Source organism: Cornus florida, unplaced genomic scaffold (genome assembly GCF_030987335.1).
Source record: "Cornus florida cultivar Cherokee Brave unplaced genomic scaffold, ASM3098733v1 CherokeeBrave_3.0.0_Hap2_Chr10, whole genome shotgun sequence".
NCBI classification, from domain to species: domain Eukaryota; kingdom Viridiplantae; phylum Streptophyta; class Magnoliopsida; order Cornales; family Cornaceae; genus Cornus; species Cornus florida.
The window spans coordinates 75,453,770-75,481,294 of record NW_026775580.1 but is presented as its reverse complement, the minus strand read 5'-3'; the positions used below and the strand labels follow the sequence as shown (position 1 = coordinate 75,481,294).

Genomic DNA, 27,525 nt, shown 5'->3' with positions numbered 1-27,525 from the left:
GTGCAGGAAAAGAATCTATTAGATCTTTTTGAGTAACCAACATAATCACAGACCTGATTGACCTGATTGACTCAAACTATTGAAAGTCTACCAAACTCAGATCAATCATAGAAAAACACCAACCCTTTTTTTTTTTTTTTTTTTTTTTTTTTCATCATCAATGGTAGGGATAAAAGTCTAGACACAAACCTTTCAAAAAAAAAATAAATAAAGTCAAGACGCAATCTATGCAGAGTCAACCACGATTATATGACCAATCATATATCCCATTTATTATTTTGTCCCTAAGAGTTCTCTTAGGCCCCGTTTTAACAAATTTCAAATGACGTTCCTTTCTCAAAACATAATTTTTGGGCAGTTGCATATATCAGTTAAATTACAAAAAATCCTAATTCCCAGTTCTCTTTTCTCTTTCAGCTCCAACAAAGTCAACACAACACTTCTGGATTGAAAATCAACTTCTCTAACCTTCTTGTTGGGAGCACTGTGGATGCTAATGATGCATTGTGAACAACTGCATGAAATCAATCATTATTAAAGGGCTGTGAATGTTGTAGGCAGCAAACAAGAATGGAAAATAAAAGAATATATAATATCCAACTTCCATGAAAGACAACTCTAGGGCTCACCAAAGAGAAACACATTGTATCTAGAATTTTTAAAGAAACAGAAAGATATGATATTTATATGTATTTCCTAATAACAACAATAAAAAGAAAATTTTGAAGAGTAGACGTACACTTAAGGGCCTACATTGTTCAATTTTCTGAGAATAGCTTTTTGTTCCCCAAAACAAAAAAATTGTCAATTTTTTTTTTTTTTTTTTGTAGTAGATAGTTTTTGAAATTGTTTTCTGAAAATTGCATTAAAGAAAAGTCCAATGTCAGATAAAAGTGTTTTGTGGTTGCTTTCAGTTAACAGAACCAAACAAGCTTTAAATTTTTTTCTTCAAGTTCATCGCCACAAGCATCATTATTAGTATTGACTTTTATAAATTATGATGTGCTACTTATGATAAACCTAGAGAGAAATATTGATAAACTCACTTAGCCAGTATGATGTGCATTAATCTAAAATTACTTTTTGCAAGTAAGACACATATCTTATCACAAGGGAGACTTGAAAGTTAAAACCTGCACCTCTCCCTTGAGGATGCCAAGAAAAGCCATTTATTCCAACAGCAGATTATACACATTAATCCAAAACCGAAATCATAGAAACTTTTCATTTTGCAACTTTGTTTTCAACTAGTAAAATTCTACCAATTGTTCACTGCATCAAAAGATGTCTGGGAAACTAAGAAGATTTCCACTTCAAGAGGAATACTCAAACTTTATGAAGACGGAAGTTACTAGTGGAAGATAATGCAATATTATTACACCCAATCTCATAAATAGAAGAACAATTCAAAAAGAAATTGTACAATGATAAGTGGTAGTTTAGAAGCATTCTATAGAGAAGGGGTCAAAAACACGAGTCAATGAAACTAAGATCCTTCAGCAAAACATCTTAAGTTAGTTATGTAGAGAAGAGCCGTCACTAAACAGAAGTAAACATTCTCATTCATCATAATAAATCTTAACTACATACTGGAACCTGCATACGCCCATTAAATTATGGTTAGATGCCCCAATAAAAATTTGTATGTGTGGTATATTTTACTATCACTGACAAATATCATAGCTATTGAAACACAAATGGTAGTTTAGCTGCAACATGCCTGGACTGATTGTTTGAATTCTTCTTAGATGTGGCACGTTTTAACATTACACGATCGATTAAGGATTATACCCTCTTCTTGTTCCACTTACATTTTTTTTTTCCTAGTTGGTACTTACGCACACGTCTCTTCTGAGACTCGAATCCCGGATCTCCCTTTGAGAAGTAAGAGGCTGACACCGCTAGGCCACTGCCCGTTGGTGATTTGCAATCAGATTTGGCAACTCAAGTTTGCCTCTCTGTCTCTCTCTGTTTGTGTCACATTGGGACCTTGGCATCTTACAGCATATTGTACTTTGGACAGTGGTGAACTTTGGGACTTTGGGCGGTGATACTACATATTATAGATCCATTTTTTTTTTTCTTCTTCTTTTTAACCCTAATTGAAATCGATTGCAATAGTCATATCGCAACAATTGACTAGGATTTTGTACAGAATTTCAGTTTGTCTTCTCATCAAAACTCTATTCAGTTTGATTGATTCTTGGCATCTTTAAACTTAGCTTATCAATTTTCAGCAATTGCACCAAGTCAACTATCTCGAGCCACTTCACTGATTGCATCTCGGATTTTGTCACGACAAACACAGCAAACCCAAGATAAAACCAAGAATCATGAGAGAAAATAAATACGCCACACAAAGAACACAGATATAGCATGATTCGGCAAAGCCTACATTGATCGGCGAAAGTTTTCACTATGCCAATAATAGGAGATTACAAGTTTCATTCCCACTTTCTCTGCGATTTTCATTGTCTCAATCTATTCCCTCTCCAAACCCTAAGCGCCATTATCTATCGGGCTACAAGAGAGTGCTAAATAGGGTTCACGACCTGCAAACAAAAGACTCAGTGCAAACCTGGCACCAAATTCGGGTCACAACTTACAGATTTGGCAACTTAAGTCTCTCTGTCTCTATCTATTCGCCACATTGGGATCTTAGCATCTTACAGAATAGTACTTTGGAAAGTTGTGAACTTTGGGACTTTGGGAAGTGATAATACAAATTATAAAATTTCTTTTATATTATTTTTAAGATGACCAACGGAAATACAGACTCTCTCCGGGCTATTACTGTGAAATTGACCGGTGAAAATTATGTGAATTGGGCCTATGTAATGAAAATTTCTCTGATGGGCAAACAATTGTCATGGGGACTTTGTCTATTCCATCATAAGGGAAAGCTGAAATGTATGCTGCATTGTTATCTATATGGGAAGTGAATAATGCGAAGATAATCACTTGAATAAATAATTTGGTGGATCAATCTACCTGGCCAAATTCTCTAACACTACTGTGCGTTTTCATTTTTTTCTTGACAAACTCTCAATGCTGCTTACCATAACATCGTGAAATTCAGGGAGGAGTTAGAGAATATTTTGAGTTTGTATGGTTACTTTAGTCTTTTACCTTTTATATGGGTAATTTAGTCTTCTACCTTTTTTGTCAGTGCATAAAAATATGTTTGTACTATTGTTACTTGTATACATATAATTGAAAATTTGAAATAAAACACACCACAATATGTAATGAACAAAAACATAACTATGATAACAAGATAGGAGAACATATAACTTTATAATAAAAATTATAAATTAATTAAAATTTCATAATTGTCTCGGTCAATAGATATATAATTGAAAACATATATTTATATTAGCCGTGCCTATGCCATGTCCATATCCTACTTCATCATTTTGTGGCACATAACTCCCTGACCCCTTGTCAAATCAATTTGTCCTTTAAACGTGGTTAGGATGTTACTTGATGGTTAACCATGTTTGACTTTCTCTATTCTCTCTCTACTTTTTTTTGACGTCGGAGTCTTTCACTCCGGCGTCTGCCATTTATGTTTATGCTTTTTGCTGTTGGATTTTTGGCTTTTCGGCAGGGACTTGTGATATGCATCGATCCTATCTCAGTGTCGCGACCTTACCTCGTCTCAACTTCCATGGAGAAATCAAAAGCTGCTCTATAGGCGATGATTTGGTTTTTAGGGTTGATCATCAAAGCATCAAGGAGCGTGAATTTGCTTTGCGATCATGTCTGGTAGGTCGCTTTGATAGAGATGTGGGGTGTATTGAAGGGATTGAGGCGTGAGCGAAGAAAGCTTGGAAGGTCTCGAGCGGGGTGAAAGTTTCTTCCCTTCCCCACGATTTATTTCTGTTTAAGTTTCCATCGGAGATTGAAGCTTCAAGGGTTTTGGATGAAGGAAGGAAGAGATGGGGCAAAGCCTTGTTATCCATCGACATTTGGCACTTCGCGGTTGGATGTTTTGCAGTGAAAGATCGAGAAATACGAAGGGTGATGTCGTTTGGTTTGCCCCTTCATCTTTGGTGCCATAAGTTATTCGAAGCAATCGGAAATTTATGTGGTGGATTTCGAGGTGTTGAGGCGGACGTTTCGGCGAGTGGAGAGAGAATCCTTCTCTACGTATCCACTGGAAAAGTGATGCCGGAGTATGTTTTTGTTGAGGATCAAATAGTAGGATTTAGGTCAATTTGATTGAGGAAGTCACACCCCGCATCCTCCCGAAGTCTTATTATGGTGTTGGGGAGAGCCCCCACATCCCGCATGCTGCAACGATCATTAAAGGGGGTCTCCAGAATTTACAGTTCCGTTATGGCCTCAAAGGAAAAAGCCGATTGCATGCCCACGCGCCTAAATCGAGTAGGGAGGGCAGATTTAGGAGCCGTGTCAATCACCCCCTTAATCAGTGCGCACCATCTTCTCGTATTGACCGCTTCAAAGATCACCAACCACGTGGCAGAGATTGTGGCATTAATGGAGCCATTCATGCAATGGCCATTGCTGGGCCTAAGCATGGGTTCGAAGCACGTTCTGGGCCTTCTATGACAAATAGGCTAATTCATCATGGCCCTCAGGAGGTTAAGAGGGCTGTTAATTGGGGCTAAAAACCAATTATAAATCTCTTTCCTGAATGAGAAGTCCAACCCACATAATTTGCCTAAGCCCAACCATAAAGTTGATAAGTTGCGAAATGGGCCACAACTGAGCAATCCAAAGAGAGAGGTTACGCGGGGGCCCAATAATATGATCTCAATTTCTTTTCTTAATGCAAAGCCCAACCCACCTATCTCTACTGATATTAGCAACTCACAGAATCGTCGTTCAAACGAACTCCCTGCAATTGTTTGGAACTCGCCGGAGAAGATGAGATGGATGAATCTCTCTGCTGCCGCGGCTGGTGTAAGACCTGTCAAGAAGGGGTTTCGTCATTCTCAGTGTTGCGCCGACATTTCTTCTACATTCTTTTCTGATAATTCACAGCCGAAGGGAAGATCTAGATTTCCATCTTGGGATTCAGACAGTAATCATCATGGAGTTCGATGGTCAAGAAAGAAAAGCATAAGTGGATTCCTACTAATGGTTCAGGTATGTCTTTAGACTTAATTTCTCGGAGCCCCTTTACTGCTCCATCCTCTTCTTATACCCCTTCTTGTGAGGTGTTGAAGAGTGATGCAGATGTAACGGAGAAGAGGGGTAGGCTATCAGTTATGAAAACTAAATATGATGTTGGGTTGAATACGGAAGGAAAGAAAGTTTGTGAGTTTGCTTTTCTTGGGCAATTGGATATCGCTGGTAGTGCAGTCAAGAATCTATCAGAAGGGGTTAAGGTCTGTGTGGGGAGAGACTTGCATTTTTAGCAGTCTAATGATGAGTTTGTGGCTCTGTTCAAAGAGCTTCGATTAAATGTAGCGTTGAATGGTCTTAAATGCATGCCTTTTGCAGCGGATGAGGAGAATGAGGTTGGTAGTTTCGTCGGATTGGGAGACTTTGTTACAGATGCAAATTCTGTTTACGAGTATGACAGAGAGATTGAAGAGGAGATGGTTGATGATTTGGGGTCTATCCAACAGGTCTACTCTAATGAGCTTGAGCTTGCACCCTGGCTGGAGAATGATTCTGACATTTTAGTGGAGGAACCCTTGGCTGTGGTGCAACCTAATGACGAGGTTACTGATTTAGAGAGAGATTGGGTAGTTGACAACATTGGAGCCACTAGGGAGCTGTTGGGAGTCTCATCAGAGGGTAATGACGATCAGACCTTATCTATTCTTCAAGCAATTGTGGAAGGAAGAGAGATCGCAGTCACCAATGAAGTCATAAACACGAGGCCCATATCGTCTTGGAAAGGGGCTCAGGAGATCAAGAATCTCATCTCTGATGTCAATTATGAAAGGAAGAAAGGGGTGGTGATGGAAAGGGGAAGGACTAGGAGTATGAGTTTAAAGAAGGGGGGAGGGGAGTTAATATTATCTGGTTTTTAATGAAGCTACGAATTATTACTTGGAATGTTCGTGGTCTCAATGACCCGAATAAGAGGAAGGTGGTGAAGGTAGCTTTAAGGAATGGGGGCCAAGTTTTTTGTTTGCAAGAAACCAAGATGGCATCCATTACTGATTGGGTGGTTAAAAGTTTGTGGGGAGGAAGGTATGTGGAATGGGAGGCTTTGGATGCCCCAGGTTGTGTTTGCAAGAAACCAAGATGGCATTCATTACTGACGGGGTAGTTAGAAGTTTGTGGGGAGGAAGGTTTGTGGAATGGGAGGCTTTGGATGCTACAGGTTCTTTGGGTGGAATTTTATTTATATGGAACAACAGATGGTTGTCTAGAATGGATGTGTGGAAGGGGAGATTTTCTGTCTCTTGTGAGTTTAAGATGGAAGAGGATAACTTCAGATGGGTCTTTTCTGGGGTTTATGGACCGGTTGTTGATAATGAGAGACCTATTTTATGGGAGGAGCTAAGCCATGTTCAAGGATTGTGTTCTCTCCCTTGGTGCTTGGGTGGGGATTTCAATTCAATCAGGTCCCTGTTAGAGACGTCTACTGGGGGAAGAAGGTCCTTAGATATGGATCAGTTTTCCGACTTCATTGATGAACATCTTCTCATTGATCTACTAATAGAAGGTGCAGCCTATACTTGGTCTAATAGTAAGAATCCAATTACTATCTCAAGATTGGACAGATTTTTTTATCTCTAGGGAGTGGGAAGAAAAATTCCCGGATGTTGTTTAGGCGATATTAGAAAGGGTTACCTTTGATCATGTTCCTTTGGTTTTGGATTGTGGGGGTTTGTGTTCTCGAAGAACCCCATTCCGTTTTGAGAATATGTGGTTGAGAGCGGAGGACTTTCAAGGGAAAGTTCAATCTTGGTGGGAAGGAGCGATTGTTATAGGTGCGCCCAGCTTCATATTAACACAGAAGTTAAGAGCTCTCAAACTCACTCTTAAGCAGTGGAAAAAGGATGTTTTTGGGATCCTTGAATGGAGAAAGAATAATGTCTGTTGAATTTTCTGTGATTGACTTGAGGAGGTGGGCGGGGATGTGGAGTCTCTTTGTACTAGGAGAGCTTTATGTTAGGCAGTTCTTGCTAAGATTGCTAGTATGGATGAGATTTCGTGGCGACAAAAATCCCGGGCTCTTTCATTGAAAAAGGGAGATCGTAATACAAAAAATTTTCAGATTTGCTAACGCTCATAGAAGGAGTAATCACATAGGAGGTATACGAGTGGAAGGTGTGGAGTTGTGGAGGGAGGGAGAGGTGCGTAATGGGATCGTTTCATTTTATCAGAAGCTTTACATAGAATCATTAGGTTAGAGACCCAAGCTTGATGGACTCCCTTTTGAGGCTATTTCTGAGTTGGAGTGAGATGGGCTAGAGCTTGTTTTTACCAAAGAAGTTCTAAAGGCCTTATCCAGTTGTAATGGGGACAAAGCTATGGGGCCTGACGGGTTTACCATGCGTTTTTTGATGGAAAGTTGGGCGGTAATGACAAATGAAGTGATGAGTACCTTTCAGGAGTTTCATTCTACTGGTGTCTTTAAGAAGTCGCTAAATACATCATTTATTGCCCTCATCCCTAAGAAAGGAAACGCTTTTAACATTAAGGATTTCCGTCCTATTAGTTTAGTGGGTTGTATCTACAAATTCATAGCTAAGGTGCTTGCTCAAACGATGAAAGAAGTTATGGATGGGATTATCTCAGATTCCCAAAATGCTTTTGTTGGAGGACGGCAAATTCTTGATTCAGTTCTTATTGCAGGCGAATGTGTGGATTCAAGGTTGCGCAGTGGTGTTCCTAGAGTTTTATGCAAACTTGATATTGAGAAAGCTTATGATCATGTAAACTGGAATTTTCTACTCTATTTGCTTCAAAGAATAGGGTTTAGAAGTAGATGGAGGAATTGGATTGAGACATGTCTTTTGTCTGTCCAATTCTCAATTCTTGTGAATGGTTCTCCAGCTGGTTTCTTTGGGTGCACTCAGGGTATAAGACAAGGTGATCCATTGTCATCTTTCCTTTTTTTTTTTTTTTTTTTAATTGTTATGGAGGGCTTAAGCAGACTTATGCACAGGGTACAGAATCTTGGTCTCATTAAGGGATTCCGGGTGGGAAGAGATATAGACCATCAGGTATTTGCTATTTGCAGATGACACCCTGGTTTTCTGTGATGCAGATGTGTCTCAACTTAGATATTTGAGGTGCATCCTGGCTTGTTTTTAGGCAGTCTTCGGGCTAAAGGTAAATGTGGCTAAGAGTGTGCTTGTCCGGGCTAGGAATGTTCAGGATATCTCTTATTTAGCTGCAGTACTTGGATGTAGGGTGAGTTCCTTTCCTATTCCTTATTTGGGTCTGCCACTAAGGGTCTCTTCCAAGAAAGTGGGAAGTTGGGATTCTGTGATTGATAGGTATGCAAAGAGGGCAGAATAGAAGAAGCAATATTTGTCTAAGGGGGGCAAAGTAACTCTTATCAAGAGCACTTAAATAGCCTTCCCACATATTTTCTATCTATGTTCCAAATTCCATACTCCGTTACTGATTGGATTGAAAAAATTCAAAGGAATTTCCTTTGGGGCGAAAGGGGAGAAGAGTTCAAGTATCACCTTCTTAGATGGGAGCAAGTATGCAAGCCTATGAAGTTGGGTGGTCTTGGTATTAGACGATTGATTCCTTTTAATCAAGCTCTCCTGGGCAAATGGTTGTGGAAATACGGGAAGGAAAGTGTAATACCCCTAATTTCCAAAAGGATAAAATTGGAATTTACAGTTTATTTTTGTGCATTTTAATTGATTATGTGTCTATTTGCTTATGTGATTAATTGTTTTATTATTTGATTTAATTGTTATTTGTGTATTTGAATTTGCCTTATTGATTAATTATTTTGTTTAATTTAATTTTGGTGAGTGCTTAAGTGTTGTGTTTACATTAAGTGTTGAATGCAGTTATTTGTTGTTTGACTTTGATGTGTATTTTATTTTATTTAGGTTTTATTTTTAGTTTAAAAAGGATGGATGGGAATAGGAGTAATGGACGGACCCAAAAGGGTCTCGTGGACTATTTGGATGGAGTTGATTGTGGGTACGAATATTTACCCATATATGGATGGTAGTATATATCTAGTTGAGTATATACGTTTGCAAGGATAGAGTGGTATTATTATACATAATTATTATTTATGTTAACAATAGGGATTTAGCAGGTTGTATATATATATATATATATATATATATATATATATATATATATATATAATTATAAATTATGTATATTTTAATCATTATATTTTATGTAATTAGGTTTTTCTGTTCGTCGGTTTTGGATTTCAATAAGGATTAGGGTTTCCACCTTAGATTAATAGTTGAACTTAAGGTTGTATTAGTGCCTATATATATATGTGTATAAGTTCTGCCTAGGGTTTTAGAACCCTATTCATGGCACAGTGAAGATACAGAGAGAATTAGAAATTGAGAGAAAACAGAGTGAGACTTAGTGGAGGAAAACAGAGAGGACCAAGGAGGTTGATTGTGGATTAGAGTTAGAATAGTAGGAGGCTTGAAGGTGTTCAGTAGTCGTCGAAAAACTTAGGAAGACGGCGACAAGGTTTTGATTCCAAAACCACACAGGCAAGTTCTATTCTGTCTCTCCCTTTGCCCTGTGTTCTGTGCATCCTTAGATGATCTCTAGGATAGTAATTGAATATTAATTGAATCTTACATGCTTAGTATATGTTTATTGGATCATCTGTATATATGTATATTGTTTGAAATAATTCTTGCAACTATGTTCTTCGTTGTCTGTTTCAAAGTATACAAATTGGTGTTGTTTTAAATCACTATATTAATTCTTACTGTGGTAAACTAAGGATTGGGGGTTGATACTGGATGTATACTAGATGGGTAAGACCAGTTTTAAGGAAGAATAGAAGGGTAGGAACAGACCAGAGACGGAGCGAATGATCAGAAACGGAGATGGAAAGGAAACTGGGCTCTCAAGGAAGGAAAGAGCCGGCCACAGGAAGTTGGGAGCCGGCTCCCCCCTTCATATAGCCGGCTCCAAGGGCTAGGGAGCCGGCTCTAAAGTGTCTAGAGCCTGCTCTTTTGTTTGTAGAGCAGGCTCCTTTGATTAGGTTACGTTTGGTTGCAATCTGGAGCTGTTCGGGCACTGTTTGGGCTATGTTTGGAATTCTAAATTGTTTTAGGGACTGGACTAATAATTTTAAAAGTAATTTCAAGAGATCTTAAGCTCTCTAATTGCATAAGTTAGCCCATTATAGGATGGGAATGATCAGTGTGAAATTTAGACAAATTCATAGACTGTTATCGATAGGAAGGGAAGTAATTGCTAGTTTTTAAATGGGCGATTTAAGGAATTATAACATGATTTTAATCTTATTTTAAATGCACATTAGGGTCATTTACTTAATAAATTTGATCTGTGCACACTCTGAAGTATAATTGCTGAATTAATAAACCCTTTATGCAATTACATGGATTAAGGATAGGAAATTACTTGCTTATTCTAATACAGCAATTTAATGAATTATAACAATTTTCTAATTCTTGTTTTAGATGCACAGTAGAGTCCTTTATTTAATAGAATGGACCTGTGTATGCTCTGGATTTTTATATTGCTGAAACATTAATTCTTCCTGCAATTACATGAGTAAAGGATTTGTTTTAAATTGCTAAATTATTAGATACACTATTCTGCAATTAATTGGAGGATGGTTTTCAATTGGATGATGGTTTTCAACTGGATGATGGTTTTGGACTGTAAATTACTAAATTGTTATATATGTGTTGTAATTTACATGGATATGGAGGATTGTATGCACCGATATGGGACGGTGACATACTAGGATGGTTTAGCTCAGAAACGCTAAGACCTACCCTATTGGAATAAGGGAATGGATTGTAAATATTGAATCCTACTTATATTTAGGTCAGATCAACTGAGCAAGTTGAGTGACCACCTGGATTAACTGTTGATTGTAGTTAAGTCATATCAACTGAATAAGTTGAGTGACTAATTGGATTGTGTATTGTATATCACCTCAATGAATAATTGAATGACATACTTTGGTTGGACGGACTTTAGATATATGGTTATGGTACCACGATATGAGCTTGAGTTTCAGAGTCGTTGGCTAGGGCGCGTATATGCAGTGGATGCGCAGCTGGCTATAATAGGTTGAGGTGTACCCTTTTAGGTCTGGGTACTCATGCCCACCTTTGGGTGCGTTTTTACATGTTGCCTTCTATTCAGATTGAGACTCCCTATATAGTCCAGCGAATGTCCCATAGTGTGGATATTTATATATGTATGGACTAGATAGCTATTGTTGAGATATCTAGGATGCATCTGCGTATCGGGTCACTGTTTGGATTGCAAACAGAATAGAATTTACATGTGGGCCAGACCCACTCTTATTTTTACAGGTGTTCGTCAGTTCCAGGCTTAGAGCTGGATCGTGCTGAGCAGATACAGTCATTCACTCCATCGACGACGTAGGATTTTGTTTCATGTTTTAGACTTGGGTTTTATTTCCAGTCATTTGAGTTCAGTGGGATATTTTAGGGTTCCACTAGATGGATTCCCGAGTTGTATAATTTGGAGAACGATTTGTATTAGAAGTGGAAGAGAAGTTGGATGTATCAAACTAGTGCCTTATTTATAAAATTTATTTTGAGGTTTTTCAATAAAGGATTTTCATTTTAGTTTCTTTCAACAAATTTTTATTCATTCTTGTTATCTTAATTGTGTTCTGTATTTGTTAATTACTAATTGATTTGATATCCTCTGGTAATCGGGCGTGGGCCTGGCCAACCCGCATCCAGAGATCTGAGGGTATCACAGAAAGACACCGTCCTTAGCGTAGATTAGTCTCTTGTCGATATGGGGAAGACGTTGGTAGTTGGACTACACGTCCGGTTTCTATCGCGGGAGGAGTTGGGGCTTGGAAATCCATTCGGAAGGGATGAGATGCATTTTCCTCTCATATCAGATTCAAAGTTCGTGATGGTAGTAGCATCCGTTTTTGGGAAGATCTTTGGTGTGGAAATCAACCTTTATTTCGTACATTTCCCAGATTATACAATATTGCAGTTGATAAAACATGGGACTGTTATCGGCTTGATAATAGTGGGATTACGTGGAATATTCATTTTTGGCGGTCATTTCAGGACTGGGAGTTGGATGAGGTGAGCATTTTTTTAGACCAATTGTATCGGTATAAAGGAATTGGCAAGGGTTATGACAATTTGATATGGATTCCCTCTTCTCACGGTCGCTTTGAAGTAAGATCTTTGTTCTTATGTTTGTCTAATTTTGTAACCTATGATTTCCCATGGAAGACCATTTGGCGCTCTATGGCTCATACTAGGGTGGCATTCTTTGTATGGACCGCTGTTTGGGATAAGATTCAGACGATTGATAATTTGAGGAAGAGGGAAAATTGTTTTGTTAATCGGTGTTGCCTATGCAAGCAAGATGGGGAGTCAGTTAATAATCTCCTAATGCATTGCTCTGTGGCGTACGATTGCTAGAATCTTATTCTTGGCTTGTTTGGCATGTGTTGGGTAACACCATATTCTACTAAGGAATTAATTCATGCCTAAAGAGGATGTCATGTGAGTAGGGGTGTACGTGATTATTGGAGATCTATCCCACATTGTGTTTGGTGGTGCATATGGAAGGAGAGAAATAGTAGAATGTTTGAAGGGAATGAGTCATCTACAGCGACACTAAAACTTATTATCATTCATTCTCTCTTTAGTTATGTGAAAAGGAGTTCTTGTTCCTCTTCTGATGACTTAATTACTTTTTGGGATTCTTTGGGGCCTTAGACCTTTCTCTAATGTTTATGGCACGCGTTCCGCTTTTGAATGCCATTTTTAATTCATTATTACTTATTTAAAAAAAAAAATTAATAAAAAAAATAACTTCTCTCTTTACCTCCGATAATGGTTGAAAAAAAATGTAGGCTTAAAAATTTACGTAGTTTGTGGTCAACCAGCTAAAATCTATGACGGTTTGGTTTGCAATTCATTTTAGACTTGCAAAACCCACCTGTCTTTGCCCACCCTTGCCGGCCCTCTTAATGACTACTGAACCTGGTCACATTGCAAATCTCTAAAAAATTGACTATGGAAGAACATGGTGTCATCAACCTAGAACAAAAACAAATTCCTATATTTCATTCACCAATGACATTTAACAAAATAAATAAATAAATAAAAAATATTCTACTTTTTTGAATATGAAACAAAAGGTTTACATGTCATTAACAAAATACGAAAAAAATAAATTCATAATCAACTTGCTTGGATGTGAAACAATGGGTATACATGTCAACAACCAAAAAAATTAAATGGGACAAATGCAACAACAAAATACAGGAAGTGAAAAGTGAAAAGGCAAAAATTGAACAAAATACTGCAGCAAAATAGATTTAATCCATTCATTAGTTAGATTGGGAGAAGGGAGAGAGGAGAGGAGAAAGAATTTATTAAAATAAGTGTTTTGAGAAGAAAAATAGTGTTTTGAGGTGAAAAGAGAAAGGGGAGAGAGAAAGAAAGATAGATAAATAGAGAGAGAGAGAGTCAGTAAACGGGGAAAAAAAAAAAAGTCGAGAGTATTAGGGCTTTTTTGATAAAAGGATTTGTGCTCTGTTAAGAAAAGAAAAGAAAAAGAAAAAGAAAAAGAAAGCTAAGGAGAAAACAGAAGGGAGAGAAAATGAGAGAGAGAGAGAGAGTAGGCTTTGCGATGGAGAAGAAGAGAAAGAGGAAGAGGAAGAGGAAGAGGAACGGAGAGATTCCTTAGAAAAAACGTCATCTAAACTAATCAATAATAAATAATAATAATAATACAACACAATTACCAGTGTATGAAGAGAACACAAAATCAAATGCCTAATTGACTCATCCATCATGTAACAAGAAGTAGAAGATTTGCAAAACAATTGAACTCAAAAGTCACTTTTGTTCCCAAAATAATAAAGGATAAGAAAAAAGAGGATGAACGGATAAACCTTAAAAAGGAAGGAAAGAAATCATTCTTACCTTCGAAAATGGTGCTTAGGTAAGCAAATCATATGCGTGTTAATCCAGTCTTGATTGCTAATGCAAAGAACTTACAACTTTTGAAATGTAGAAAATTTGCAGCCGCCATTTGCATCATTTCACCCATCCTATTGTTCGTTGGTAACCGATACGAAAGAAACCCATTGTAATCACGCTCCATCAAGTGGAATCTAAGGTGCTGTAATTTTTGTGATAAAACAGGTGATCCCCATTCAATAAATTTAGACATTGCCCAAATTTTCCGACGCCTAGTGTTAGTAATTGGATGCTGCACAAAACAAGTGATGGCTTAGTTCTTACGCAACCAAATAATGGGAAATTAGAAGAGAAAAATCATCTTCATCACTACTTTGCTTTTATGTCTTATATCCTTGAGGAAACCTAAAATCAAGCTTCTACAACAAGATGAAAAGAGATTCCATATGAATACAACACAATCAAGTTTGGAGGCTAAGAGAGAGCAGTCTAATGCAAACCACAAGCTGTTATTCTGTTTTAATTAAAATCTTCACAAACATGATTGGGACCCTCTCAGTTCCTTATAGAATAGCACTAATGCTGCACGAGAGATTCCCTTACAGTAGTAAATTAGTTGTATAAATATTTGGGTTAATTTCACTAACACCACATTAGGTTTGGCCATATTTCACACTCAAACATCTTTCGAAAATAACTATCACCAACATTACAAACATTTGCTTCGTGTTTCACTAACACCCCAACCGTTAGTTGAACAGTTATGACACGATGTAAAATGACATAAACAACCTTTGAATTTGTCAAGTTAACCCTAAAAATTTGTTAATTTACAAATAATACACACACACACACAGAGACGTACATATACATATATACTCCATAAAAATAGAACTGTTATATGATTTTGGAATTTTAGAATTAGGGTTTGTTGTCTGTTTTCTTGATTTTGTATATTCAGGGTTTTATATGTTAAGGAATTTCGAATACTATTTCTAGTTTAGGAATTAGAAGGCAGAGAATCACCTTCATGTTAAGGACCACCGCCATCGCCTTCCACCACCACCACCCCCACTACCTTCCACCACCACCACAATCACCTTCATTGGTTTCCACCACCACTTATACCACTATCTCCTTCTACCACCACTACCACACTACCGCCACCTCCTTCCACCAACACCTCTACCGCCTTCCACCATTGCCACCACTATCGCCTTCCATCGTCACCACCATCCACCACTACCACTACCACCATTTTAAGAAAATTATAGAAGAATATCATTTTGTTAATTTAATTTATTTGTTACTAAAAGGGATATTTTGGAGAACTCAATTTGAAATTTATTCCATTCTAAAATTTAAATTGGTCCAACCAAATATTAGAATGGTTATTATCATCCATTCATACACATTTCATTTTTATAACCAAACAATAGAATGAGAATGGCCAGGCCATTCCATTCTCATTCTATTTCATTCATGCACACCAAACACAACATAAGGGTTATAGATGATATAGCAACTTTGAAGTCTATCCTTAGGCTAGTACAAGTTTAGGGTTAGGAGTACAACCTACCACTTAAAATTCTCTCATTCTGTGGATCCCTGTATAATCTCTCGGTGCAAGTGTTGTAGCTTCCTCCATCCTCTGAAAATGGCTAGGTTGTATAACTGCATGAAGCCCACCACCGCAGATAAGGAAATGAACAGGTCAAATAACAGAGTGGAAACCTACAAATTGTACATCTCTAAAGGTCCTAAAGGAGGTACATTTCCAAGTTTGAAAAGCCCATTTTAAAAAAATTGTGATGTTAAGTTACGCGTATATAAAAGACTCTCTCCAAAAGCCAATGGTCAAAAATTCCATTTCAGAGAAGTAAAAAAATGTTGCTTTTGAAATCTCCTTTTAAGAAGTCAATTTTTTTTTAAGGATAAATTTATTATTTTACTAATTTGCCCATGAACTTTTCATAGATGGATAATATTGTCCTATATTCTTTCTTGGTCTTTCGTTCCACCACCACCGCCACCGTGGCATTCCACCACCATCACCATGCCACCGCCACTATCACCCTCCACCGCCACCACCTTACATTACCACCACCACCGTGACATTCCACCACCGTCACCATGACCTTACCACCACCACCGTGTCCTTTTACCACCACCATCTCCATCACCAGCTTCCACCGCTACCACCACCACCATTGCCGCCATCCTCAACCGCGACCTTCCACCACTACCAACATCGTCACATTCCACCACCACCCCCCTCAACCGCCACCTTTCACCACAACTACCAATATTGCCATCGCCTTATCAACGAATTACTTTTAATATGAGAAAGCTCCCCCAAACAGGGCCTATGTTTGCAGTGAAGCTAGTGCTTCCAGGTTAATTAGCCACGTTCGCCATGTCTCATGGCACAAAGGCAGTGAATAGATGTCATACACCTTCTTGAATAATGTAGGCATTGGTTATTTTTCTGGTTTGTTAGTTGGGTGTGGATTCTCTTTGATTTTTTTTGGAAATGTTTCACATGTTTGTCTGTAAATCCTATGAAGGGATGGGGGAGATTGTGGAAAGATTTTTTTTTTTTAAAGCACTGAACCCTATGGGGTTTTTGTTTTCCACGTGCTGTATTTTGTAAATAACCTTTGTTCTTTAATATTACTTATCGGACTTGCATACCCAGAGAAAATATGTTTGTCTGATTTAATAAATAGGGAATGTAATTCAAAATTTTCTTTATTTTTAAGTAATGTAACTTATAATATTGCTAGTAAATAACAAGTGTGCAGATGGTTTTGGAGAATAGGTTTTGGTCTATGCCAGTGTTATTAAAGGCCCAAATAACAAGTGTGCGAGGCGCGCGCCTGAGTGAAGTGAGGTGCACAATTGAAAATTTAAACTACTATAATAACATTCATGTCTCATAAGTCATATCAATATTCTAAAAATTAATATCAAATATAAAAAAGTAAACCTATCAACTATACAAGCATCCAACAACTATAAAACAAAGCACAAATTTGTTTTCTTGAAAGGCAAAGCAAAATGCGTTTTTTTGAATGGCAGAACAAAGCACAAAAAGAAATAAATATGTTAAAAAAAATTGTTAACAAGAAAAAGAAAAAAAAAAATACATGAGAGAAAAGAGAACTAGACGAAGAGAGGGATGTAAACAAAGATAAGAAGAGATGAGAGATCTAGAGGAGAAGAGAAAAAAAGAAAGAAAGAAAGAAAGAACTGGCGTGTCTTCGTCGTTCATCTTGGCAACTAGGGCTTCGTTTTCGTCTCACAATCTCATTCTATCGCTGTTCGGTTAACAGTTTGACTCTTAAGCTTTCTTATTTTTTTATTCTTTTGAACAAACTTCCTTCTATTATATGCATGGGCTTTTTTTTTTTGTTTATTAAGTTGCCAAAAAAGAAATAGAACAATCGTATTTTTTTAAACAAATATCAGTGAGGTGCGCCTCACAAACAGGACGAGGCGCTACCAAGGCGCGCGCCTAGTAAACATCAGTGAGCCTGGGATGATAACAGGCGCTAAACTTAAGTCTCGAGCCTAGGTACGAGCCTAGACACGCCTTCAACAACACTGGTCTCTGTAATTCGGTTCGTCTGATGATGGTGATCCCACAACCAGAGATAGTAGGCGTTGGTCAAGAAAGGAGAAACAAAAATGGGTTTGCCTAAATGAAAGCCAACCTGGTATGTCTTTTTTCCTTTACTCTCGGAGCCTTCTTTCTACTCCTCCTTCTTCTTCTCCTTCTTGTGGGGTGTTGAGGATGGAAATGGGGGAGGAGGTTGACCGGAAGTCGGAGAGAACTGGGGTGTTATCGCCTGTGGTGGAAGTGGATTCAGAGGGGATTGTGTTGGATACAGAGCCGAGGATGAGATGGGACACTCGAGTAGTCACACACTTGGTATTCTAATAAGTTCTTCTTCCAAGATCTTAAGGGAGAATGCAATAGAGATATGGCAACGCCGGTTGGTATGGATGGAGTTACGGTTTGTGTGGGATGAGATTCAAAGTTTCAGTTAAGTCAAGAGGCTGCATCAGCACTGGTGAAGGAATTGAGGATATAAAAAGGGTTGAAGGGATTGAACTGTCTGCTGGACTTCGGCTTAGAAACGGTAGGGGATGACTCTGAAGGGGATTTTGGAACACCTTCGGCTTGCAACGGGATGGAGGTTTCAGCTGATGACGGTCGTGACAGATTGGGGGGAGGGGGCAATGATAGGAATGTTATGGAGATGGTTCCATGGGAGGATACTAATAGTCTGGAGATGCAACCATTATGTGTATTACAGCGGCACGGGAGGGATTTCTCTACATTAGCTTGTGACGACAGAGGGGTAGAGTGGGTGAAGGATAACATTAATACTGTGAGTAGTATGTTGGGACTTTCTTTTCAGCTAGATGAGGAGCAGGCTCGTTTGGTGATGCATTCAATTGCAGAGGGAAAGAATGCGGAGGATGTTGGGAGTTTGAACAGAACAGAACAGAACAGTTAGAAAAAAGAAGAGGTTATCTCCGTGGAGAGGGGGAAGGGAGATCCGAGCCTTTATTTCTGATATTAATTATAAGGAAAAGAATGGGATGGGGAGGGAGAGGAGCAGTGAGACAGAAATCCAGAGCATTATGGCTTAAAGAGGGGGATAGTAACACTAAGTTCTTCCATCCGTTGGCTAATGCACATAGGAGGGGCAATCACATAAGGAGGGAGACTTACCATGGATGGGGTGGTCTTAAGAGGATGATGTTTATAGGGGGATTGCCAGATTCTACCAGAGACTGTTTACTGAGCCTGTTTCTACGAGACCCCGGCTAGATGGTCTTAATTTTGATAGGATCTATGAGGCAAATAGAGAGGGTCTTGAGATTCTGATCTCTGAAGAGGAAGTGCTGAATGCGGGTCCGGATGGTTTCACTATGAGGTTTCTTTTGGAGAGCTAGGCGTGGTCAGGGGCGATGTGATGTTTGTAGAGCAGGCTCCTTTGGAAGGTCTCGAGCGGGGTGAAAGTTTCTTCCCTTCCCCACAATTTATTTCTGTTCAGGTTTCCATCGGAGATTGAGGCTTCAAGGGTTTTGGACGAAGGAAGGAAGAGATGGGGCGAAGCCTTGTTATCCATCGACATTTGGTACTTCGCGGTTGGATGTTTTGCAGTGAAAGATCGAGAAATACGAAGGGTGATGTTGTTTGGTATGCCCCTTCATCTTTGATGCCATAAGTTATTCGAAGCAATCGAAAATTTATGTGGTGGATTTCGAGGTGTTGAGGCGGACCTTTCGGCGAGTGGAGAGAGAATCCTTCTCTATGTCTCCGTCAGAAAAGTGATGCCGGAGTATGTTTTTGTTGAGGATCAAAGAGTGGCCTTTAAGGTCAATTTAATTAAGGAAGTCACCCCCTGGATCCTCTCGAAGTCTTATTATGGCATTAGGAAGAGCTCCCACAACCCACATGTTGCAACGATCATTAAAGGGGGTCGCCAGAATTTACAGTTCCGTCAGGACCTCAAAGAAAAGAGCCGATTGCATGCCCTCGTGCTTGAAGCGAGTAGAGAGGGCAGATCCAGGAGCCGCGTCAATCAAGCCCTTAATCAGTGCCCACCATCTTCTCGTATTGACCGCTTCAAAGATCACCAACCACGTGGCCGAGATCGTGGCATTAATGGAGCCATTCATGCAATGGCCACTGCTGGGCCTAAGCATGGGTTTGAAGCACGTTCTGGGCCTTCTATGACAAATGGGCTAATTCATCATGGCCCTCAGGAGGTTAAGAGGGCTGTTAATTGGGGCCAGAAACCAATTATCAATCTCTTTCTTGAATGAGAAGTCCAGCCCACATAATTTGCCTAAGCCCAAACATGAAGTTGATAAGTTGCGAAATGGGCCACAACTGAGCTGATGAGCACCGAAAAGTGCGCATTTAAACCCGTTAAGCTTAAGCATTCTAGTACCTTTATCTATCTTACTTTGCCGCTTTAGACTTATTACGTGTTATTTATATTTTCAGGCACTAATCCCAAAATTGAGCTAACTCAGCCAAATAAGAGCTTAATTGAAGCAATCCTGAGATAAACCAAAGGAGGGAGCAAAGTGGAGAAAGAAAGGAGCAAAAAGGAATTAAGTTGTGCAGCTGAAAAGTTCGATCGATCGAACATCTATGATCGATCACAGTACTTCTCGATAGATCCAACCTTGGCCTTTGCTGAAATTCCAAGTTCGATCGATCCAACATCACCTTCGATCGATCGAACCCTATTTTGTCCTATTCAAATGATTGATCTTATCCACAGCTGTACGCCTACCAACCACTTTTGTCCTTTTCCCCATAAATATTTTCAAAATATCTCAGCCTTGTCCTTATCCGGAGGAGTCAGACCACTTCGATCGATCCAAGATGCAGTTCGATCGATCGAACCCATCTTCGATCGATCGAACTTCCTCCAGCGAGAAAAAGTTAAAGTCCAGCTCATTTATTCCGTCCTTCACCCAATCATTGGAGAATATGCCTTGCACGACCACAGCTCATCATAGGGTGTATTTGACCTACCTATATAAGGAATATGATACACTTTTTGGAGAGGAGGCTAGAGTCTCTTGTCACACATTGAAAATCATTTTGGAGGCTCTTCTTGGAGAGGAGGAAGGAGGGAAGCTAGAGCACCATTGGAGGAGATCTTCACCAACAAGGAGCAGCCATGGAGTTAGCCCTTGAGGGTTGGATCATCACTACCATGAGTGTCTAGACATCCTCTTGGGGCTAGAGTTAGCCCCAATCATGCTTTCTATACTCTAATCTTGTGTATTATTGAGGGATTAGTGTTGTATGATACATCTTGATATTCATGTATATATAAATCTTGATTATTTCATGGTTTGTATGGTTTAATGCTTCCAATTGACTATTCTATTTTACCCATATGTTTATGTATGCTAGAGTAGGATATTCATGTGCTTATCTTTAGATTTAGTGTTTTTGATGCATGTCTATGTGTATTGATGCTATAGATCTAGAGATTATCAAGATGATATGCTTAATGAATGCTATTTTGGTTCATTTGATGGTTTATGCCTATCTTGATGGCTTGTGCCTCTCCCCTAGTCTAGATAGCTTTATTTTCATGCTAGTAGTGTAGATTTAGTGTAATGGTAGTGTAATGTTAGATGGGAGGACAATCTACTCTTGATGTTTGATGTTCCGTGCTTGTGAGTCCAAATGGCATATTCCTCTAATATTTTGTTGTATATGGATTGTGAGCTTAATGAAGGATTAATGACTAGTTATGATATGTTGCATCTTTCACATGTGTTTAGACAATTTATTCCTCTCCCAATAGATATTTTGTACCTCTCACATGATGTTTAGATAATGCATGTTTAACTAAGTCATCCTTATGGATTGCTTGGACTATGAGCTTAATGAAAGGTTTAATGACTTGATTTGATATTTTGTTCTCTTCACATGATGTCTAGACAATATATTCCTCTACCAATAGATGTATTGTGGCCTCACACATGTTGATTGAGACAATTTGCACTTGTTGAGTCACCCTTACCAATTGAATGTCTTTTACACACACAACATTGTTGCAACACATTCATTTCCCTCATTAGTCACTTGATTATGGTTTGGAATAGTATTGTTTGGTGGTGATCTCTACACCCCAAGACCTTTCCTTCTTACTTACTCTTTATCTTATTGCATTTTAATTAATTCTTTTCTAGAAGTAATCAACCAACCCAATTCTCTTTTGCAATCATTTGGTACGCTAGAGTCGAAGTTGAAATTCCAACACGTATAATCCCTTGGGACGATCCCTACTCACTCTTGCTACGTTAGTAGTAGTGTTGGTAGTGGTTTTTATAAATTTAAATTTGACATAAAAGGCTTTTCTTGAACCACACATTCACTACATTCAGTTTGGCGTATTACAAGCGACCTTGTCATGAGCAATCCAAAGAGAAAGGTTACGCGGGGGCCCAATAATATGAACTCAATTTCTTTTCTTAATCCAAAGCCCAACCCACCTATCTCTACTGATATTAGCAACTCGCAGAGTCGTCATTTAAACGTCCTCCTTGCAACTGTTTGGAACTTGCTGGAGAAGAGGAGATGGATAAATCTCTCTGCTGCCGCGGCTGGTGTAAGACCTGTCGAGAAGGGGTTTTGTCATTCTCAGTGTTGCGCCGACATTTCTTCTACATTCTTTTATGATAACTCACAGCCGAAGGGAAGATCCAGATTTCCGTCTCGGGATTCTTACAGTAATCGTCATGTAGTTCGATGGTCAAGAAAAGAAAAGCAGAGGTGGATTCCTCCTAACAGTTCAGGTATGTCTTCTGACTCAATTCCTCGGAGCCACTTTACTGCTCCGTCCTCTTCTTCTACCCCTTTCAAGCTCGAAAAGACCCCTACCCCTTTTCTTTCTTGTCTTAGCAATAGTATGAAAACCTTCTCGCTGCAGCGATTGATCAGCTAAGTTCACTTATTGAGGTGGGAGGGCAAATTAGTCTATGAGATGGATGAATGGAATCAACAGAAAACTCTTTAAAACTATATAGTAGGTGATAAGATGTTTAGAATTATGTCCACCCTTGATTCCTGTGTCCCGATTCATCTATTATCGAAGGAGGAGCAAGGTCCTCTAGCGGTCACTAAGAAAAAAGGTATTTACTTCAATCAGAGGATCATTTTGCATTGAAATGGTAAAGTACTTGAGTGAGAATCGCCTATCTTCCCTGAGATTGACAAGAGATCCCCATTTCCTCCACCACAGACAGACCCTTGTGAATTAGCCATTGTAGAGTGCTTCTAGTACTTAAAGTTTGAAGCAGAGAAGAATGGTTTATGCCAATAGAGATTTCAAATGTGTCTTCCCTGAAAGGATAGATAGTAAAGAATGCCAGTTAATGGATCACTATTGTCAGAAAACCACCAATTTCATAAGGGGGTTGTATTTCATAAAAGCACGGGAGAATTTGACTGATTTGGTGTTTGTTGAGGCGCAAGTGCAGATTTCACTGGATTGTATCGCTGGTGAACCAATCCCTGGCCAAAAGAAAGCCCCGCCCTCTTCACTTGTCTCTTTTTCTTTAACTATCACTTCTTCTAGCCTCTTAGCGGAAACCGAGAACCGCAAAGTCTGGGCACACTTCCTTAAAGATGAAGGATTCTGGCCACACTTCGGCTGCTCTTTATGTCCTTTACTTGGGTGGTAAATCAGGGAAGAGGGGGTAAGAAATACGAACTTGTCTATTGTATTTCTGATCCATGCCTGAGCAAAGAGGGACTAGTGTTGAAAGAGGGATTGGTGTAGAATTTGTGTTTACAGACCCTCCCCATTTGAAAAAAAAGTACCCACCTCTAACTCCCCCGAGGTTTAGGGGAAACATCCCTTTCAAGCACCTCACTGGTGACCGAAATGTCTCTATTCCCATTTTCTACTGTTTTCTAACGCCACGCATACTTATCTCTCTAAACCATCTAACTCAAAGATTGTCCTTGCTGTTAATGTACTTCCATGCCAAAGAGCAAGCAGCGGGATGAACCTTTTTATGGCTGAAATAAGAATACTTAGTACTCACCTAGCCGAGTAAACACTCTATCAGTGGCTCTCTTCCGGTACACTAGATTAGTAATCATGTGCTCGTGTGTTCTTGTTATCAAGGATTGGCATCACCAGGTTGAGTCTATCTCTTTGGCCTCAGAGTAGTATATTTCCGGATGTTTTATGTTGGAACCACCTGTTCCCAATGTAGAAGTCAAGTAAGGTGCATATCCATCAGACTCAATAGGAAAGTATGAAAAAGCTGCAGTGCCGAATCTCACATCTAACAATGGGTCGAATCTTGAAGAGGAAGGCTTGGTTGAGCTGTCAGAGGCTAGGGCGATCTCTCTCAACTCCGAGCTAGATGGAAATGGAATGGCGTTCAAAATAGGAGCACTGTGTCCATAATCAAATACCTGTAACTAAGGGATACAAGCATACATTATCTTGCTCGAGCAAAAAGGCAAGGAACGCAAGGAACTACTTTCTGGGAAGGCTATTTAGAAGAAAAAGTGCTCTCGGGGAATGGTTTTGGGGAAGTATGTGGAAGCTAGTACTCTATTCTATAATTAGGCTGGCTACCCTTATTTTACGAGCAAAAACTTCTAAGCATCCATCCCTCGACCCATGTAGGTGCTTTTTCCAGTCGACTTTGGGAAAGGAAATCTAGCTGCTTACAAGCGCAGCTGTTAGAAGGCTCAGTTCATGAACTTCTAATTCTTTGGCATTTCACTTCCCAGGGAGAATGGCTTCTCTTAAGGGCTACGATCAAGAAGACCTATTGCTAGAATCTGGGGAGGCGAAACGCGGCAAGAGGCAAGGCTGACTAGGGCTTCCTTAACAATAGCTATAATAAGGGACCAGACTCTTAAGCGGAAATGCAATAAAGGATGAGCAAGGCCACTCATAAGAATCAGACCTCGTGACAAAGAAATAACAGATTAATTTAGTCATGCAATTGGCGGGGGGCAGAAAGCAGATTATCCATAAATAGTTTGATCCCACTGCAAGCTTCCATGACTACACCGTCCTCTGGAACCCTCATCAAAGAGTGTAAGCATACGACAATAGGACATAAGCTAAACTATATATATATACATACATTCATTCAACCCCAACAATTGATATTAATTTCACACGCTATCGAATGAGAAAGATGATGAACATTCCAGCACACAACCAGAAGCTTTTACTTATTTCCTTTCTTGGAATTTTGATCAGCTACAAACAGAAAAAAAAAAATAATAATAATAATAATAATAATAATACCTTTTGGGCCTGTTTACTAACGCTTTTACTTTCTGATTTTTACTCTAAAAGTGAAAATTATGTTTACTAATATAATTTTACTTTTCACCTTTTAGAAAGTACTTTCAGATTTAATAAAGGAAAGAGAAAGTGAGAATTTGTTACTTTCTCTACTTTCTACATTGTTTACAAGAAGTACTTTCTCTACTGTAGCATTATTTATCAAAAAAAAAAAAACTCAAAAATTAGAATATCCAATCGCTCCACGCTGCCTCCTCCCACCATGGCCACCGCCCAAGGGCGGATCCAGGATTTTCTCAATGGGGTGGGCTAAATCAAAATATATCCAAGTCTAAGTATAAAGTTACAAACATATATATATGTGTATATATGTATGATATACGTAGTATCATATTAGATTAGTAAAGTTATAAATATATAATATTAATTATTGTCTTTGTTTGTAACTTTGAGTGCATCAGAGCTTTCCATTTCATTGTTGTACACTTCTTAGATCCGATGCATGAAACAAGCCAAAAACTCACAACCCTATCATATTGGTTCATAGTTGTCGTACACTTTGTGCCCCTAACCATATATCTTTCTCTCTACAAGTCCATATCTATAGAAGTCTCCCATGCCAATATTAGTCAAGACGCTCAGAGAACTTATTAAGTTTGGTAATTCTTATTGGTGGACTCTTTCTTCTTTGCTGTTTCAGTTTCAACATTTCAAAAGCTATGTCAATGCTCAAACTGATAAAGTTAAATTAAAATTGCATAGAGTCTTCTTTTTCTTTTTTCACAGACAAAATTAGATTTCAAAGAGATGAAAAAGAAGAAAGCCCAAGTAGATGAATCATATTACACACCATTGTTTCAAAATTTCAATACCTGAAAATTCGTGTGTGAAGTGACCAAAGATTCTTGTAACTAAAAGAATTAGACACTATGCTCAATCGTATGTCTTCAACTCTAAATTTCCTTCAATTCAAAAAGTGTTTTGACTTAATTTGAGTGCATCAACATATTATCAACATCATCAGTCATCATCACTAGAGTCAACGTTGACATCAACATCCTCGTAACGTTAACATTAACATCCTCATCTAGATCACATAATCCTCTTGCATAGATTTACATTTGATTAAGATAAATTGAAAAGAGACTTCCTATCATAATTGGTCATTTTAAAACCAACATCACTGCTACAAAGGTAAGAAGATTTATATAATTCAATTAGCTAGGCAAAAAAAACATACCTATTTTCTTTTTGCCCACTCCACCCATTCCCATCAACTCTCTTCTTTCAGAAAAGAAACCTCTATTATTAGAACAAAAGAGGAAAAGTTTTAAAAGTGTTAACAAACTTGTAAAACATATATTCCGAAATTGAAAACTAAACTTCCAAGTCTTTAATTTCCATTAATAAATTTTTCGAGCATCACATCATAACAATATTATATATATATATATATATATATATATATATATATATATATGTAGAAACAAAAACAAAAACAAAAACAAAACATCAGTATGTAAAACATGAATAAATAAACATAACCAATAGTTAAAAATGTCAATTAAAATTTTAGAAAAAGTAAGAGTTTGTTACCTGATGACTGATGAGGCATGTTTGTTGAACGTTATTCTTGCTAAATGTTAAGGGCCGATGCAAACCCTATAAATAAGAAAACACTCAAGTTGTGAGGAAGAGGTTTCACAATCTCACTCATAACAATTAAAACACCACCATCTAAGTACTATCTGTATCATGTATCAACACAACCCAATTATGTTTTCAGTCAAAATGTTGGACACCTATCCGTAGAAAGATGTGTGATTACAAATAGGTGTGATTAGCACATATTATACTCAGCTCTTATGTTAAATTAATCCAATAATAAAGTACAATGCATCAGTTTAGGAATAATCTTCGAAATTAACAAATCAATTTCTGATATTCTGCATTCTAATAACAAAAGAAAATCAAAAACCAAAATTTGAAAATAAAAATTTGGCAGAAAGATTGAATATATCCTTCGTGAATTACACAAATTGTATTTCTATGTGAAACAAAACATCCAGGATTTCTCAATGTTGTGGGCTAAATCAAAATATATTAACCAAAATCAACTGTTGTTTAATTCAATTTTAGTTAAGTAACAATGTTTCTTTAGACAATTGACTGATTAAGCCGTAGAAAATCCTATTTGGGTAATTAATAAAAAAAAAATTACCAATTTATTTCTAAACAATTCACCACTCAGTACCCTATCTCTTCTTTTGACCAATTTACTAATCCTATTTGAGAATCTACTAGTGGAAGCAGAGCGTGAGGCAGATCATGGCAAGCCCCTTCCAACACTATGGAATTCACCCAAAAGCATGCTTTTTGCAAGTATTTTAATTTTCAAGAAGTAACTTTAGAGCTTTACCCTATATTAAATACTTTTGCTTGTCAAAGTTCTTGTTGTGATTTTTTTTTTTTTTGGTTCCGAAAAGATTTCCATATTCAAAAAGCTTGGCATGTTGATAAAAATTGTTTCAGATTCAATTTAGTTTGCAAAACAAGAATCACAAACCTTGATTAGTTGATTTAGAAAAAAAATTTAAAACAAAACC

General features: G+C 38.2%; 1 long non-coding RNA gene across 2 annotated transcripts; it reads right to left on the bottom strand.

Moving 5' to 3' along the window:
• Positions 1-202: 202 nt before the first annotated feature.
• LOC132276372 (uncharacterized) lies at positions 203-27,525 on the bottom strand. 2 transcript variants are annotated; one of them, XR_009470876.1, is made up of 4 exons: positions 26,516-27,525; positions 26,160-26,221; positions 14,088-14,376; positions 203-514 (listed from the first exon to the last, which is right to left on the bottom strand). It is a non-coding gene; the product is annotated as an uncharacterized LOC132276372 (long non-coding RNA). The 2 variants fall into 2 exon arrangements; XR_009470877.1 differs by lacking the exon at positions 26,160-26,221 and having other exon boundaries at positions 26,516-27,524.